Consider the following 7583-nt stretch of genomic DNA (forward strand, 5'->3'; position numbering starts at 1 on the left):
TGATAAACTACATCCTAGGGTACTTAAGGAGGTGGCCCTGGAGATAGCAGATGCTCTAAGGATCATCTTCCGGAACTCCATTGACTCGGGAACAGTACCCGTGGATTGGAGGGTAGCTAATGTTACCCCAATATTTAAAAAGGGGGGTAGAGAGAAAGCAGGGAATTATAGACCAGTAAGCCTTACATCGGTTGTGGGCAAAATGCTAGAGTCCATTATTAAGGATAAAATAGCGGAGCACTTGACAAATGGGGAAAGGATCGGACAGAGTCAACATGGATTTACAAAGGGTAAATCGTGTTTGACTAATCTGCTGGAATTTTTTGAGGAAGTAACTGGTAAAATAGATGGGGGAGAGCCAGTGGATGTGGTGTACCTTGACTTCCAGAAAGCCTTCGATAAGGTTCCACACAAAAGATTGTCATGCAAAATTAAGGCTCATGGGATTGGGGGCAAAGTATTAACGTGGATAGAGAACTGGCTGGCGGATAGAAAACAGAGAGTTGGAATAAACGGCTCGTTTTCAGAGTGGCAGGCAGTGACCAGCGGGGTGCCGCAAGGATCTGTCCTGGGACCCCAGCTGTTCACAATATATATAAATGATCTGGATCAGGGAATTGGATGCAATATTTCCAAATTCGCTGACGACACTAAACTAGGAGGAGGGGTGGGCTCTGATGAGGATGTCAGGAGGCTACAGTGCGATTTGGACAGGTTGGGGGAATGGGCGGATACGTGGCAGATGCACTATAATGTGGATAAATGCGAGGTTATCCACTTTGGGGGTAAAAACAGGAGGGTAGATTATTATCTAAATGGCAATAGATTGGGAGATGGGGAAGTGCAGAGGGACCTGGGTGTTCTTGTGCACCAGTCACTGAAGGAGAGCATGCAGGTGCAACAGGCGATTAAGAAGGCAAATGGTATGTTGGCCTTCATATCAAGGGGGTTCGAGTATAGGAATAGGGATACCTTACTACAGCTGTACAAGGTGCTGGTGAGACCGCATCTGGAGTATTGTGTACAGTTTTGGTCGCCCCATCTGCGGAAGGATGTTCTTGCCATGGAAAGAGTGCAACGGCGATTCACCAGGCTGATACCTGGAATGGCGGGAATGACCTACGAAGAGAGATTAAATAGTTTGGGCTTGTACTCACTGGAGTTTAGAAGATTGAGAGGGGATCTCATCGAAACATATAAAATTATGGCAGGCCTGGACAGGCTGAATTCAGAGAGAATGTTTCCAATGGCCAGGGAGCACAGAACCAGGGGCCACAGTCTAAAAATAGCGGGCAAATCATTTAAAACAGAGATGAGGAAGAATTTCTTCACTCAAAGAGTGGTGAGCCTGTGGAATTCCCTGCCACAGAGGGCTGTGAAGGCTAATTCAATAAATATTTTCAAGAGAGAATTGGATATATTTCTGAAGGCTAAGGGGATTAAGGGTTACGGAGAAAAGGCGGGGACGGGGTACTGAACTGGTAAGATCAGCTATGATCTCAGACGAGGATCAGCCATGATCTCATTGAATGGCGGAGCTGGCTCGAAGGGCCGAATGGCCTACTCCTGTTCCTATCTCTCTATGTTAACAGGAGATGTGTTGCTGCTGCAATATGTGGGAGCTTGTGGACATTTTTGTCCAGGGAGACTACATCTGCGGTAAGTGTCTGTGGCTCAAGGAACTTGGGCTCCGAGTTGAGGAGCTGGAGTCTGAGCTGCAGACATTGCGAGACATCAGGGAGGGAGAAAGTTACCTGGACCCTTTGCTCCAGGAGGCAGCCACACCCCTTAGATTAAATAATTCAGAATTGACACATGGTCAGGGACAGGAGGATGTGACTGCGAGTGAGGCAGGATCCAGGAGGTAGTATTGCAGGAGCCTCAGTCCCTGCACTTGTCCAATAGATTCAAGGTTCTTGCAACCCTTGTGGACAAGTGCGGGGAGGACAAGCAAACTGACCACGGCACCGTGGTACAGGAAGCCGATCAAGTGGGGGGAGTAAAAAGGAAGGTGGTTGTAGTAGGCGACAGTATAGTTAGGGGGATAGACACTGTTCTCTGCAGCCAGGAGTGCGAGACCCGAAGGCTATGTTGCCTACCCGGGCAGGGTAAAGGACATCTCCTCCAAGCTGGAGAAGAACTTGGAGTGGGAGGGGGAGGATCAAGTTGTCATGGTCCACGTAGGTACCAACGACATAGGTAGGACAAAGAAAGAGGTTCTGCTGAGAGAGTTTGAGCGGCTAGGGACTAAATTGAAAAGCAGAACCACAAAGGTTATAATCTCTGGATTATTACCGGAGCCATGAGCAAATTGGCATAGGGTCAATGGGATCAGGGAGATGAATGCGTGGCTCAAAGATTGGTGTGGGAGAAGTGGGCAGCACGGTGGCATAGTGGTTAGCACTGTTGCCTCACAGCGCCAGGGACCCGGGTTCGAATCCGGCCTCGGGTGACTGTCTGTGTGGAGTTTGCACATTCTCCCCGTGTTTGCGTGGGTTTCCTCCGGGTGCTCCGGTTTCCTCCCACAGTCCAAAAATGTGTGGGTTAGGTTGATTGGCTATGATAAATTGACCCTTAGTGTTAGGGGGATTAAATACGTGGGGTTACGAGGATAGGGTGGGATATGTGTTGGTGTTGGTGTAGGGGTTACGGGGATCGGGTGGGATATGTCGGTGCAGGCTTGATGGGCCGAAATGGCCTCTATCTGCACTGGGGGGGTTTCTGTGATTTCTGTGAAGTGGGTTTCGATTCGTGGGGCACTGGCACCAGTACTGGGGAAAGAGAGCGTTGTTACATTGGGACGGACTACACCTGAACCATGCTGGGACCAGAGTTCTAGTGAATCGAATAACTAGGGAGGTAGATAGGACTTAAAACTAAATAAGGCAGGCGGGCGGGAGCGAGGATACGGGTGGAGAGAAATCTAGAATGCTAAAGAGAAAAGACAAGGAAGCAGAGCAGGAAAGTGATTGGGGTAAGGATAACCAGATTGTGTCGGGAAGGGACAGAGCGTACAAACAAAGGAGTGCACTAACAAATAGGGTCCGGCTAAGCAAAAATGGTAAGACAAATAGGGCTATAGTACAAAAAAATGTTAAGATGTCTAAAAATGTTAAAAAGACAAATCTAAAGGCACTGTATCTGAATGCACGAAGCATTCGTAATAAGATAGACGAATTGACAGCGCAATTAGATGTAAACAGATACAATATAATAGCAATTATGGAGACATGGCTGCAGGGTGACCAAGGCTGGGAGCTGAATATCCAAAGATATTCGATATTTAGGAAGGACAGGCAAAAAGGAAAAGGAGGTGGGGTGGTGGTGGTAGTAAAGGATGACATCAGAGTAATAGGGAGAAAGGATATTGGCTCAGAAAATCAAGATGTAGAATCAGTCTGGGTGGAGCTAAGAAGCACCAAGGGGCTGAAAACATTGGTGGGAGTTGTCTATAGGCCTCCAAACAGTAGTGGTAATGTAGGGGATGGCATCAAACAGGAAATTAGAGATGCATGTAACAAGGGTACTACAGTAATCATGGGTGACTTTAATCTACATATAGACTGGCCAAACCAAATTAGCAATAATACTGTGGAGGATGAATTCCTGGAGTGTGTACGAGATGTTTTTTAGACCAGTACGTTGAGGAGCCAACTAGGGAACAGGCTATCCTAGATTGGGTATTGTGCAATGAGAAGGGGTTAATTAATAATCTTGTGCGGGGTCCTTTAGGGAAGAGTGACCATAACATGATAGAATTCTTCATTAAGATGGAAAGTGAAGAAGTCCAATCTGAAACTAGGGTCCTAAATCTAAACAAAGGAAACTACGAAGGTATGAGGAGTGAGTTGGCTATGATAGATTGGGGAGCTTCATTAAAAGGCATGACAGTGGATCGGCAATGGCTAACATTTAAGGAACGAATGCATGAATAGCAACAGTTATACATCCTTTCTGGCGCAAAAACACAAAAAGAAAAGCGGCCCAACCATGGCTAACAAAAGAAATTAAGGATAGTATTGGATCCAAAGAGGAGTCATATAAAGTTGCCAGAAAAAGTAGCAAGCCTGAGGACTGGGAGCAGTTTAGAGTTCAGCAAAAAAGGACCAAGAGATTGATTTGAGGGGGAAAATAGAGTATGAGAGTAAACTTGCAAAGAACATAAAAGTGGATTGTAAAAGCTTCTACAAGTATGGAAAAAGATTAGTGAAGACAAATTACAGTCCCTTACAGTCAGAAACAGGAGAATTTATAATGGGGAACAAGGAAATTAAACAAATACTTTGGTTCTGTCTTCACAGAAGAGGACACAAATAACTTCCCAGAAGTTCTAGGGAACCAAGGGTCTAGTGAGAAGGAGGAATTAAAAGAAATTAGTATTAGTAAAAAAAAATAGTGCTGGAGAAATTAATGGGACTGAAAGCCGATAAATCCCCAGGGCCTGATAATCTGCATCCCAGAGTACTAAAAGAGGTAGCCATGGAAATAGTGGATGCATTGGTTGTCATCTTCCAAAATTCTATAGATTATGGAACAGTTCCTGCAGATTGGAGGGTGGCAAATGTAACCCCACTATTTAAAAAAGGAGGGAGAGAGAAAACAGGGAACTACAGACCGGTTAGCCTAATATCAGTTGTGGGAAAAATGCAAGAATCTATTATAAAGGATGTGATAACAGGGCACTTAGAAAATATCAACGGGATTAGACAAAGTCAACATGGATTTATGAAAGGGAAATCATGTTTGACAAACCTACTGGAGTTTTTTGAGGATGTAACTGGTGGAATAGATAAGGGAGAACCAGTGGATGTGGTATATTTGGATTTTCAGAAGGCCTTTGATAAAGTCCCATATAAGAGGTTAGTGTGCAAAATTAAAGCATATGGGATTGGGGATAATATACTGGCATGGATTGAAAATTGGTTAACGGGAAACAGAGAGTAGGAATAAATAGGTCTTTTTCGGGGAGGCAGGTGGTGACTAGTGGGGTACTGCAGGGATCAATGCTTGGGCTCCAGCTATTCACAATATATATCAATGATTTGGATGAGGGAACCAAATGTAATATTTCCAAGTTTGCTGACGACACGAAACTAGGTGGGATTGTGAGTTGTGAGGAGGATTCAGAGAGGTTTCAAGGAGATTTAGACAAGTCTGTGTGGGCAAATACATGGCCGATGCAGTATAACGTGGATAAATGTGAAGTTATCCACTTCAGTAGGAAAAACAGAAAGGCAGAGTATTATTTAAATGGTGATAGATTGGGAAATGTTGATGTACAAAGGGACCTGGGTGTCCTTGTACACCAGTCACTGAAAGCAAACATGCAGGTGTAGCAAGCAGTTAGGAAGGCAAATGGTATGTTGGCTTTCATTGCAAGAGGATTTGAGTACAGGAGCAAGGATGTCTTGCTACAGTTATACAGGGCCTTGGTGAGACCACACCTTGAGTACTGTGTGCAGTTTTGGTCTTACCTAAGAAAGGATATATACTTGCTATAGAGGGAGTGCAGCAAAGGTTCACCAGACTGATTCCTGGGATGGCAGGACTGTCTTATGAGGAGAGGTTCATCTAGAGCCATCCTTTGTTTCTTAACCTGTTCCATTACCATCTCCTTTTGCCTTGAATATCTCTTAATGTCTCTTAATCTCTTCTGCCTTCTATCCTATCACAGAATTGCCTTTTGTTCTTTCATCCCCTCCCCACTTTCCCAGCCTCTTCACTTGCTTAAAAATCTGTTCCATTTCCTGCTTTTTTTCCAGTTCTGACGAAAGGTCATCGCCCTGAAACGTTAACTCTGTTTCTCTCTTCACAGATGCTGCCTGACCTGCTGAGTATCTCCAGCATTTTCTGTTTTTATTTGTGTCGACTAGGCCTGTATTCACTAGAGTTTAGAAGAATAAGAGGAGATCTCATTGAAATGTATAAAATTCTGACAGGGCTAGACAGACTGGATGCAGGGAGGATGTTTCCCCTGGCTGGGGGGTCTAGAACGAGGGGTCACAGTCTCAGGATATGGGGTAGGACATTTAGGACTGAGATGAGGAGAAATTTCTTCACTGAGGGTGGTGAACCTGTGGAATTCTCTACCACAGAAGGCTGTGGAGGCCAAGTCACTGAATATATTTAAGAAGGAGATAGATAGATAGATTTCTAGACACAAAAGGCATCAAGGGGTATGGGGAGAGAGCGGGAATATGGTATTGAGATAGAGGATCAGCCATGATCATATTGAACGGCGGAGCAGGCTCGAAAGGCTGAATGGCCTACTCCTGCTCCTATTTTTCTGTTTCTGTTTCAACATTGGATGTGGTATTCAACAACATTTGCAGGCTTTTTTTTTATTGCCTGGCTGATTCACATGTGGAAACCCATCATGATCTTTGAGTCTCCAATCAATCCACACAGGGAAACATAGGAACAGGAGTAGGCCATTTAGCCTGTTCCGTCATTCAGTGAGACCATGGCTGATCTGCGACCTAACTCCATATACCTGCCTTTGCCCCATATCCCTTAATATGTTTGGTTAACAAAAATCTATCAATCTCAGATTTAAAATTAACAATTGATCTAGCATCAATTGCCATTTGCGGAAGAGAGTTCCAAACTTCTACCACTCTTTGTGTGTAGAAGTATTTCCTAATTTCATTCCTGAAAGGTCTGGCTCTAATTCTTAGACTATGCCCCCTAGTCCTAGACTCCCCAACCATCAAATAATTTCTCTCTATCTACCCTATCTGTTCCCTATAATATCTTGAAAACTTTGATCAAATCACCCCTTAACCTTCTGAATTCTAGGGAATACAACCCTAATTTGTGTAATCTCTCCTTGTAAGTTAACCCTTGGATTCCGGGTATCATTCTGGTAAACCTACGCTGCATTCCCTCCAAGGCCAAGATATCCTTCCTATGGTGTGGTGCCTATAACTGCTCACAGTACTCCAGGTGTGGTGTAACCAGGGCTTTGTATGGCTGTAGCATAACTTTTACCCCCTATCTAGTCCGCTAGATATAAAGGCCAGCATTCTATTAGCATTTTTGATTATTTTCTGTACCTGTTCATGACATTTTAATGATCTATGTACCTGGATCCCCAAGTCTCTTTGGACCTTCACTGTTGTTAGCTTTTCACCATTTAGAAAGTACACTATTCTCCTTTTTTAGGTTCAAAGTGGATGACCTCACATTTGCCCACACTAAAATCCATTTGCCACAGTTTTGCCCATTCACTTAATCTATCAATATCCCTTTGTAATTTTATGCTTTCATCTACACTGCCTACAATGGCGCCTATCTTTGTGTCATCGGCAAATTTGGATATGTGGCTTTCTATGCCATCATCGAAGTCGTTAATAAATACTGTGAATAACACTAATCCTTTCGGGACACCACTAGTCACATCCTGCCGATTAGAATACCTGCCCTTTATCCTTACTCTGTCTCCTGCCGCTAGCCAATTTCCTAACCAGGTCAATAATTTTGCCTTCAATTCCATGGGCTTCAACCTTAGGTAATAGTCTTTTGTAAGGGACTTTATCAAATGCCTTCTGGAAGTCCATATAAATAACAACCAGTGTCCCCAG

This window comes from Somniosus microcephalus, chromosome 2 (assembly GCF_052327205.1).
Source record: "Somniosus microcephalus isolate GS21.2 chromosome 2, FLI_Smic_1.0, whole genome shotgun sequence".
Lineage (NCBI taxonomy): Eukaryota > Metazoa > Chordata > Chondrichthyes > Squaliformes > Somniosidae > Somniosus > Somniosus microcephalus.